We start from the raw sequence: 12,337 nt of genomic DNA, 5'->3' as shown, positions 1-12,337 counted from the left end.
CATATATCTGGAGAACAACATAATTCGAAAAGACACATATACCCCAGTGTTCATAGCAGCACTATTTACAATAGCCAGGACATGGAAGCAACTTAAGTGTCCATTAGCAGATGAATGGATAAACGAGATGTGATATACACACACACATATCCACAACACATACTCACTATGGAATATTACTCAGCCGTAAAAAAGAATGAAATAATGCCATTTGCAGCAACATGGATGGACCTAGAGATTATCATACTAAATGAAATCAGAGAAAGACAAATATTATGTATCACTTACATGTGGAATCTAACAAATAATAAAAATGAATCTATTCAAGAAACTGAAAGAGACTCACAGACTTAGAAAAAAAAACTTATGCTTGACAAATGGGAAGTGGGGGAAGGGTGAACTAGAAGTATGGGATTAACCGATACACAACACTATATATAAAGTAGATAAGCGACAGGACCTACTGTAGAGCACAGGGAACTACATTCAATACCTTGTAATAACCTACAATGTGCTGTACACCTAAAACTAACACAACATTGTAAAGCAACTACACTTCGATAAAATTAACATTACATTTAAAACAAAAAAAAGAGGGACTTCCCTGGTGGCACAGTGGTTAAGAATCCGCCTGCCAATGCAGGGGACATGGGTTCGAGCCCTGGCCCAGGAAGATCCCACATGCCATGGAGCAACTAAGCCCGTGCGCCACAGCTACTGAGCCTGTGCTCTAGAGCGTGCAAGCAACAACTACTGAAGCCCGCGCGCCTAGAGCCTGTGCTCTGCAAGAAGAGAAGCCACCGCAACGAGAAGCCCACACACAGCAACAAAGAGTAGCCCCCGCTCGCCACAACTAGAGGAGGCCTGCGCACAGCAACGAAGACCCAACGCAGCCAAATAAATAAATTAATAAAATAAAATAAAAAGAGAATTTCAGAGGCGGGTCTTCAAGAACAGACCACGGTCCACATGAGTAGTGACCATGTCAGCGATGACAATTCCTGGCACAGGCAGGCATGAGGAAATGTCAGCTAGAGGAAAAAATTAGAACCTGGTGTACACAGGTGCCTTGGATCTGGACAGTTACCTGGCCAGGGCAAGGCCAAACAAAGGGGGGTCCATTACGGTGACTGAAAAACCTCTGCCTCTGACACCTTCCACGTGACACCACAGGAAGCAGGTGTTGGGGCTGCTCAAGGAGAGCAGAAGGCAGCGCTCACACATCATCTCAACCAACAACAGCACCAACCCAGGGAAATGGAAAAGGAAGCAGTATCCGTGGTCCTGATGAGAGGACAGAGCTGTCACCGGGGAAAGGGGAAGGACACAGGGGTGGATCTGAGGTTCTTACCCAGGGAGGCTGTAAGTGCCAAGTTCTCCAGCTTCACATCACAATACGGGCATCTCCAAGACTCGTCAAGGAGACCCCATTCCTCCCCGGAAAATGTCACAGCCACATCTTCTAAGGCCACGCCATCCTGCTATGATGGGGACAGATGAAACCACAAACAGCCCCACTCTCAAGGAGCCACAATCCATTCTCCACCAACCCACCCACCCCCACATCTACCATACGCCCATCCTCCTCCCAACCTCCCCAACTCAGAGAAGAAACCAGGCCCTGGTGCCACTGGTGCCTCTGTCTCCTCAGGGGCCCACTGATCACTGGACAAAGCCATCAGTGGTAGGAGGCACATGGGCAATCAACAGCTAAGCTCTGGGACAAGCACAGAAGGATGTACCACCTCCGCAGGCTATTACCCGGCGTGGCCACAGTCACGTGGTCTCCAGTGCAGTGCCCTAGGCCATCAGACGTGCCCCTGTGTGAACGCACATCCCTCAGAGCCCCATACCCACAGCCACCAGCATCAGTGCCCCTTACTGTAGGCGTCTTGTTACTCGTGTTTCAGTCACCTCCTCATAACCCCACTGGTGAGGGTGTAATTCCCACCCTAAGGGTGTGGCCAAACACACGACCCCTGACACTGGCCAGACGCAATCAACAGCCATTTATTAACCACGTATTAACATGTGGGAGACAACACACAAGGCCGTGGGAAGGCCACACGCTGGCGGAGTGAACAACAAAGGGCTGTGGGATGCAGTCTCTGTGGGATCGAGAGGGTACGGTGCCCTGCTTCCCGCAAGAGGACATGACTGGCTTGTTTAAATGACTCTGCAGGCTGGTAGGGAACTGAAACTAACTACAAAGTGATAAGCAGGAACTGTGCCTGCTCCCTTCGATAAAAAGGGTTGTAAGGTTAGGAGACATTACCTGTGAGAAGCATGTGAAGGGAAACTTGCACCACGGCCATTTGAGGGCATCCTTGTTTCACCAGATGTCAAGGCAGCATACCTGTTGGCCTTAACTTTAGAACTTGCAACACAACTTGGCAGACAGCATCCAGAATATCCTCGACAAATTCAGAGAGGATCCAGTATGACTACAGACTTCCCATGGTTCCTGTTAGCAACCAGAGCCCCAAATCATTCCACGCAGGTCTCATTCAACTCCTTGGCTCAGACGCAGTCACAGAGAACCATGTGCGGATCTCAGCTACCCATGGTCCTATCTGCTATTCCCGCACTTGCTGTGCCCTCAGAAATCACACCCTTCCTCCGTCCATCCAACCATCATTCAAAGCCCAGCCCCACTGATAACCCACCCCAGATCCTGTGACTCACAGAATTTGCCCCTGATCACATGCACCTGGCTGAACGAGACATCCCAGACACCACCCAAGTCCTCAAAAAATCTTGGTTAGTCCATAAAATGGTAAAAAAGCTCAAGTTTCAGCCTGAGTATATCTTTAAGTATGCACAATTTATGGCAAGACAATCAGTCAATCCTCATTTTTCATGGATTCTGTATTTGTAAATTTGCCTACCTGCCAAAACTGGAAAACCCCCAAATCAATACTTACATTTTTACACTTATTCATAGACATGTGGAGACACAAAATATCCACGTCACCCAGTGTATGTGAGATACACAAGACGATGCTCTGCCTTCTCTTTGCGGCTCTCATACTGTAAACAAGCATTCTTCCCATGATGTATTTAGTGCCCCATTTATGCTTCTTCTCGGTGGTTTTGTGGTCCAAAATGGCCTCCAAAACTGGCGCTCATGTGCCGCCTAGAGTCCCTAAGCCCAAACAATGTGGCTTAAAGAAAATACACGTTAGGTAAGCATTGTTCAGGCATGAATCATCGTGCTGTTGGCCATGATTTCAGTGTTAATGAATCAACAGTATGCAGTAAACGAATTGTTTTTAAACAGAAACACATGGAAAACCACGTTATGTACTTACCAGTTGACCAAAACGTTGTGACCAGAGGCTCTCAGGAACCTGATTACAGATTTCCCCTAGGAACAACGGCTGTATATTCACCAATTCAGTGAATTAAAGGCCATGACTAGCGTGAATGACAACTGATTGTACTTCAGTAAAGCTGTTTAAAAAGCAAAGGTAACTCTTAAAATTTGTAACTTCCTAATTATTTCACTATGGTTTACTATTCTATACATTCTCAAGGTTATTTGCGTCTACTATTATCAGTACGCAAAAACAATACAATGTGGTACCTTCTTTGCATCTTTGTCTCTTTTGAGGCTGCCACAACAAAATACCACAGACTGGGTGGCTTAAAGAAATGTACATTCTCCTATTTCTAGAGGCTGGGAGTCTAAGACCAAGGTGCCATCAGGAATGGTTTCTGGTGAGGCCTTTCTTTCTGACTTCTAATCAACCACCTTCTTGGTGTGTCATTAAACGGCCTTTCCTCTGTTCGTGAATACAGCGACAAAGTGAGCACCTTCTGGTGCCTTGTCTTCTTCCATGGACACAAGTCACACTGGATTAGGACCCCATTCTTATGACCTCGTTTGTCCTTAGTTATCTCCTTATAGGACATACCTAAAAACATAGTTACATTGGCTGTTAGGGCTTGAACATATGAATCTTGAGGGACACAATTCAGTCCATAACAGACTTACCTATATTATGCAAAGGTCTTTATTCCTTGTGAACATTCTGGTATTTTAGGAGATTGGGGTTGAAGGTAAAGGACTTTCCACTCACTGCACTCATAAGGCCTTTCTCCAGCGTGAATTCTCTGGTGTCTAATGAGGCGAGAGCTCTGGCTAAAACATTCCCCTCGTTCACTGCACTCACATGGCTTTTCACCAGGGTGAACTTTTCGATGCATGATAAGGTTGTACTTCTTGCTAAATAATTTTCCACCTTCCCCACACTCATAAGGCTTTTTGCCAGTGTGAACTCTCAAATGCTCCCTGAGGCTACAGTTTTTTCTAAAGGATTTCCCACACTCACGGCACCTGTAAGATCTTTCCCTCTTGAGGACTCTGGTGTGGAACAAGGGTGTGTTTGGGGCTGCAAGCTTTCATGCACTCTAGCCGGTTGTAATGGTTGTTTACACTGTGGAAGGCCACCACACACTCCGGTCCACTGTTTGACTTCTCCCTGGTGTGCGTAGCCTGTTGCTGAAGATGTCCCGAGCTGGCCAGAAAGTCCTTCCCAACCTCCTTATGGGTAAAGGAGTTCCCCGACACATGGAATTAGCAGCTCTTCAAGAACAAGGCTCTGCTCATTGCTTTTGAAGCATTTCTCTCCAACACGCTGCTTGTGCGGCTGATAAAGGTCTGCAGCGAGAGGAAACTGTTTTCCACATGCCCCACACATGTGCAGTTTCGGCCTGTGATGTGTTTCCTGGTGTTCAACCAAGTGCAAACTGTCTCTCAACATGGGTCCACACATCTCACAGAGGTGGGCCTTCTGGGGAGACAGACCTGCTTTGAGAGTCCTATCCTGTGGCATTACTTTGGCAGAAATGCTGTGCTCAGAAGATGCCTCCTTATCCTCCACTCCACACCAACAACCTGAAAGAAAGAAATGCTGGTGAAGTGCATGTTGATTCCGGTGAGAAGGGTAACCTGTAGAAAAGTGTGTGTGGGACAAACCCAGGAACAATCAGTGGGATTGTTCTGGGGACCAAAGAGTTGGGTACAGGTTGAGAATGGGTTGATTAGCAGAACTGGGCCTCTAAAGGTCACAGAACAGGGGAGGACTCACGAGGTTAAATACAGCACCACTGGGTGCGGCACAGGGAGGAAAGGGCCTACAATTCCTTCCTTCGGAAACAACTCTCTCTGGAGATCTGGTCTTCTGCTGACATCGGTGTGTTACGTAGAAGAGTGTGTTCAGGCCCAAGAAAATACAACTACAACAGAGTAGCTGGTGTTCAATGACTGTTTAAGAATATGTGTGTGGGACTTCCCTGGCGGTCCAGTGGTTGGGACTCTGCATTCCAATGCAGGGGATGTGGGTTCGATCCTTGATCGGGGAGCTGGGATCCCACAGGCCTTGGGGCCACAGGGCCAGAACATAAAACAGAAGCAATACTGTAGCAAATTCAATAAAGACTCTGAAAATGGTCCACATCAAAAAAGTCTTAAAAAAAAATAAAGAAAGAAAGAATATGTGTGCATGTTACAATGCACATGTAGAGGCCAACGTCAGAGAGTACTACAGGTGAAGCAATGAGAACGGCGAGTGATATGTGTAGCCCACAGATGTGGTGAACAGCCCTGAGCTGGAAGAGCAGAAGTGACAAATAGCAGAGCTGACAAGTTGGCAGTGTCAAGAATGGGAAAGGAAAGGCATTAGGCTGCCTTTGTCAACAGCACCAAAATACTACTCAAACAGAATAGGTTTCTGTATGATCTGAGCACAGCTCAGACATCGTGCCTCCCCCAGGGCTAGGCTCCCATGAATTCATACTGCTGTAGCTGGATTTATGCTACAAACTCAAATGTTTATGTTCCTGCAAACACCATATGTTGAAATCCTAACCCTCAATGTGATGGTAGTAAAAGGTGGGGGACTCTGGCAGGTGATTAGATCATGAGGGTGAAGCCCTCACCAATGGGATTAGTGCCCTTGTACAAGTGACCCCAGAAAGCCTTCTCATTCCCCTTCTGCCATGTGAGGACACAGCAACAAGGAGACCATTTATGAACAAGGAAGTGGGCCTCACCAGACACTGAAACTGCCAGTGCCTTGATCGAGGACTGCCCAGCCTCCAGACCTGTGACATAAATGTTTGTTGTGTAAGTACCAGCCTATGGTAGTTTGTTATAGAAACCTGACTGGACTAAAACAGAAATTGGTTTGAGAAGTGGGATGCTGCTTGCAAGGAAAACCTGAAAAATTAGAAGTGGCTTTGGATCTGGGTAATGGTCAGAGGCTACCAAGAGTTTTGAGGTGCATATTTGCAAAAGCCAATATTGTCAAGAATGCTAAGTAATTCTGATAAGAGCTTAGGAAGAAAAGAGGGGAGTTATAGAGAAAGCTTCCATCTTCTTAGATGATAATGAATCATGAACGAAATGTGCACAGAAATCTGGATGGTAAATGCTATTCTATTCTGATGAAGTCTCAGAAAGAAATGAGGAACATGTTATTAGACAAGGAACACTGAAGATCCTTTTTATAAAGTGGAAAAGAACTTGGCTGAATTTTGTTCATATTCTAGTGTTTTATAGAAGGTAAAATGTGTGAGCAATGAAATTTGATATTTAGCTGAGAAAATTCTAAACAGTGCTGCAGAGAAGCTTGGTTCCTCCTGACTGCTTAGAGTAAGATACAATTAGAGAGGTGACTTGAGGATGGGATTGTTAAGCAAAAAGGAACCAGAACTTAAAGATCTGAAAAATTCTCAGCCTATCCATTTTGAAAAGAATGAGAAGGTGTTTTCAGAAGAGAACACTAAGACTTTGATAAGATTAGCATGCATATGACCCAGAAACCTCATCTGCCATCTCAAAAATGATCCCCCTTAAGGTGATCAGGGACCCTCACGGCTGCCACCTCCACCACAGGCCCAGAGAGCAAGGGCCAAGGGAGAGCCACAGGACTCCAATGGGTGGGGCCACCTATCTGGGTCAGGCACGCCACGATGCTCTCGCTCCGTGCCTCACGGCGGGGCCCCGGCAGAGAGCTGTGGTGTGCTCGGCAGACACATGGGGCCAGGGATTCCCAGAGCTGTAGCACCTGGACCCAACACCAACAGAGCCACCGGCTAACAGTGCCAGTCTGAGAGCCACCGCCACGAGATCCCAATCCAGGAGAGCAGCAGAGGCAGGACTGCTCCCCAGCGGGCCTGGAGGGCAGAGCACTGAACCACAGAGGATTATACTTGAGGCTTAGGGTCCAAAGACATTTGCCCCAGTAAGCTTTGGACTTACTCGGTACCTATCACTCCTTTCTTCCTTCCCTTTAGAATGGGAATTGTTTCATTCTGGGATGGGAATGTCTACCTCATGCCTGTTGCACCACTATATTTTGGAAGCACATAACTTGTTTGGTTATATAGGTTCTCAGCTGGAGAGAGATCTGTTGCAGGGTAAACTGTATTTCAAGTCTCACCAATATCTGATATAAATGATATTTAGATGAGACTTTGGAATTTAGAGTTGATGCTAGAACTAGTTAAGATTTTGGGGGCATGTTTGCTGGCCCTGCAAGGTGGAAATGGTGGTGTAGTAGGTTTTTGGGTTTTTTTTGTTTTGTTTTTTCCTTTCCACCCACAGGGTTTGGGTTTCTGGCTGGGAGTCAGGTTTCTGGAAATCTACGTGGAAAATTAACGGTATATGTGGTATCTGTCTTCAATAGGGCTAAAAGGAGCCCAAGCCCGTTAACCAGCTGAACAAAGTCTATGATGCAATAGACCCTTGCTGAGATTTAGACTGGAGACGTTGTGGAAGTGGGGCTGGGCCAAGATACAAAGAGAAATATGGGGGAAGAGAGAAGTTACTGAGAAGAATCAAGAGATCCTAGCATTCTTATTTGCTGTGTGATCCTAGTCAAGCAACTTATTCTCTTTAGGAATTCTTTTATAAAATTTGACCAACAGGACCCACCTCACAGAATTACTGAGAAGAAAAAAATGAGATTTCTAAAAACCTGAAGAGTAAGCTTTTAGAAAAATCATCAGAAGGAAGGAAATTGGAGAAATAAAACTGGAAACATTCAGAATCTTGATGGTGTGCCAAACCAAATGTCAACTGGAGCTCGACCAAAAACTAAAATGAGCAAACCAAAGCCCAGGAAAGCCATGTGGCAGACAGGGTCTTGGTGCTCTGGCCTGAGCCTCTGAGGTGGGAGAGCCGAGTTCAGGACATTGGACCACCAGAGACTTCCTGGTCCCACGTAATATCAATTGGCGAGAGCTCTCCCAGAGATCTCTGTCTCAACACTAAGACCCAGCTCCACCCAGTGGCCAGCAAACTCCAGTGCTAGATGCCCCATGCCAAACAACTAGCAAGACAGGAACACAACCCCACCCATTAGCAGAGAGGCTGCCTAAAATCATACTAAGTTCACAGACACCCCAAAAAACACCACCAGACATGGTTCTGCCCATCAGAAAGACAAGATCCAGCCTCACTCACCAGATCACAGGCACGAGCCTCCTCCACCAGGAAGCCTACACAAACCACTGAACCAACCTCACCCACTGGGGGCAGACACCAAAAACAATGGGAACTACAAACCTGCAGACTGCAAAAAGGAGACCCCAAACATAGTAAGTTAAACAAAATGAGAAATCAGAGAAACATGCAGCAGATGAAGGAGCAAGGTAAAAATCCACCAGACGAAACAAATGAAGAGGAAATAAGCAGTCTACCTGAAAAAGAATTCAGAGTAATGATAATAAAGATGATCCAAAATCTTGGAAATAGAATGGAGAAAATACAAGAAACGTTTAATAAGGACCTAGAAGAACTAAAGAGTAAGCAAATGATGAACAACATGATAATTGAAATTAAAAATTCTCTAGAAGGAATCAATAGCAGAATAACTGAGGCAGAAGAACGGATAAGTGACCTGGAAGATAAAATAGTGGAAATAACTACTGCAGAGCAGAATAAAGAAAAAACAATGAAAAGAATTGAGAACAGTCTCAAAGACCTCTGGGACAACATTAAATGCACCAACATTCGAATTATAGAGGTCTCAGAAGAAGAGAAAAAGAAAGGGTCTGGGGCTTCCCTGGTGGCTCAGTGGTTGAGAGTCCACCTGCTGATGCAGGGAACAGGGGTTCGTGCCCCAGTCCGGGAAGTTCCCACATGCCACGGAGCAGCTAGGCCCATGAGCCATGGCCGCTGAGCCTGTGCGTCCAGAGCCTGTGCTCCGCAATGAGAGAGACCACAACAGTGAGAGGCCCACGTACCACAAAAAAAAGAGAAAAGAAAGAAAGGGTCTGAGAAAATATTTGAGGAGACTATAGTTGAAAACTTCCCTAACATGGGAAAGGAAATAGTCAATCAAGTCTAGGAAGTGCAGAGAGTCCCATACAGGAGAAACACTCTGAGACACATATTAATCAAACTATCAAAAATTAAATACAAAGAAAAAATATTAAAAGCATCAAGGGAAAAGCAACAAATAACTTACAAGGGAATCCCCATAAGGTTAACAGCTGATCTTTCAGCTGAAACTCTGCAAGCCAGAAGGGACTGGCAGGACATATTTAAAGTGATGAAAGGGAAAAACCTACAACTCAGACCACTCTACCCAGCAAGGATCTCATTCAGATTTGATGGAGAAATTAAAACCTTTACAGACAAGCAAAAGTTAAGAGAATTCAGCACCACCAAACCAGCCTTACAACAAATGCTAAAGGAATGTCTCTAGGCAGGAAACACAAGAGAAGGAAAAGACCTACAAAAACAAACCCAAAACAATTAAGAAAATGATAATAGGAACATACATATTGATAATTACATTAAATGTAAATGGATTAAATGCTCCAACCAAAAGACATAGACTGGCTGAATGGATACAAAAACAAGACCTGTATATATGCTGTCTACAAGAGACCCACTTCAGACCTAGGGAAACATACAGACTGAAAGTGAGGGGATGGAAAAAGATATTCCATGCAAATGGAAATCAAAAGAAAGCTGGAGTAGCAATTCTCATATCAGACAAAATAGACTTTAAAATAAAGACTATTACAAGAGACAAAAGAAGGACACTACATAATGATCAAGGGATCGATCCAAGAAGAAGATATAACAATTGTAAATATTTATGCACCCAACACAGGAGCACCTCAATACATAAGGCAAATACTAACAGCCATAAAAGGGGAAATTGAAAGTTAACACAATAATAGTAGGGGACTTTAACACCCCACTTTCACCAATGGACAGATCATCCAAAATGAAAATAAATAAGGTAACACAAGCTTTAAATGACACATTAAACAAGATGGATTTAATTGATATTTATAGAACATTCCATCCAAAACCAACAGAATACACTTTCTTCTCAAGTGCCCATGGAACATTCTCCAGGAGAGACCATATCTTCAGTCACAAATCAAGCCTTGGTAAATTTAAGAAAATTGAAATCTTATCAAGTATTTTTTCCAACCACAATGCTATGAGACAAGATATCAATGACAGGAAAACAACTGTAAAAAACACAAACACATGGAGGCTAAACAATATGCTACTAAATGACCAAGAGATCACTCAAGATATCAAATAGGAAATCAAAAAATACTTCGAAACAAATGACAATGAAAACACAATGACCGGGCTTTGCTGGTGGCGCAATGGTTGAGAGTCCACCTGCCGATGCAGGGGACGCGGGTTCATGCCCCGGTCCAGGAGGATCCCACGTGCCGTGGAGCAGCTGGGCCCATGAGCCATGGCCTCTGAGCCTGCGCATCCAGAGCCTGTGCTCCACAACGGGAGAGGCCACAGCAGTGGGAGGCCCATGTACCTCAAAAAAAAAAATAATAATAATAAATAAAAACAGAAAAAACACAATGACCCAAAATCCATGGGATGCAGCAAAAGCAGTTCTAAGAGAGAAGTTTATAGCAATACAAATCCTACATCAGAAACGAGAAAAATCTCAAATAAACAACCTAACTTTACACCTAAAGCAAACAGAGAAAGAAGAACAAAAAAACACAAAGTTAGCAGAAGGAAAGACATCATAAAGATCAGATCAGAAATAAATGAAAAAGAAATGAAGGAAACAATAGCAAAGACCAATAAAACTAAAAGCTGGTTCTTTGAGAAGATAAACAAAATTAATAAACCATTAGCCAGACTCATCAAGAAAAAAAGGGAGAAGACTGAAATCAACAGAATTAGAAATGAAAAAGGAGAAGTAACAACTGACACTGCAGAAAAACAAAGGATCATGAGAGATTACTACAAGCAACTCTATGCCAATAAAATGGACAACCTGGAAGAAATGGACAAACTCTTAGAAAAGCACAACCTTCTGAGACTGAACCAGGAAGAAATAGAAAAAAATATAAACAGACCAATCACAAGCACTGAAACTGAAACTGTGATTAAAGATCTTCCAATAAACAAGAGCCCACGGGGTTTCCCTGGTGGCGCAGTGGTTGAGAGTCCACCTGCCGATGCAGGGAACACGGGTTCGTGCCCCGGTCCGGGAAACAAACAAGAGCCCAGGACCAGATGGCTTCACAGGCAAATTCTATCAGACATTTAGAGAAAAGCTAACACCTATTCTTCTCAAACACTTCCAAAATATAGCAGAGGGAGGAACACTCCCAAACTCATTCTATGAGGTCACCATCCCCCTGATACCAAAACCAGACAAAGATGTCACAAAAAAAGAAAACTACAGGCCAATATCACTGATGAACATAGATGCAAAAATCCTCAACAAAATACTAGCAAACAGAATCCAACAGCACATTAAAAGGATCATACACCATGATCAAGTGGGGTTTATCCCAGGAATGCAAGGATTCTTCAATATACACGAATCAATCAACATGATACACCGCAGTAACAAACTGAAGGAGAAAAACCACATGGTCATCTCAGTAGATGCAGAGAAAGCTTTCGACAAAATTCAACACCCATTTAAGATAAAAACTCTCCAGAAAGTAGGCATAGAGGGAACCTTCCTCAACATTATAAAGGCCATATATGACAAACCCACAGCCAATATCGTTCTCAATGGTGAAAAACTGAAACCATTTCCACTAAGATCAGGAACAAGACAAGGTTGCCCACTCTCACCACTACTATTCAAGATAGTTTTGGAAGTTTTAGCCACAGCAATCAGAGAAGAAAAAGAAACAAAAGGAATCCATATCGGAAATGAAGAAGTAAAGCTGTCACTGTCTGCAAATGACATGATACTATACATAGAGAATCCTAAAGATGCTACCAGAAAACTACTAGAGCTAATCAATGAAATTGGTAGAGTAACAGGATACAAAATTAATGCACAGAAATCTCTTGCATTTC

This window comes from Phocoena phocoena, chromosome 20, assembly GCF_963924675.1.
Source record: "Phocoena phocoena chromosome 20, mPhoPho1.1, whole genome shotgun sequence".
NCBI classification, from domain to species: Eukaryota; Metazoa; Chordata; class Mammalia; order Artiodactyla; family Phocoenidae; genus Phocoena; species Phocoena phocoena.
The sequence above is the reverse complement of the archived record's forward strand: the minus strand, read 5'-3'. Positions refer to the sequence as shown.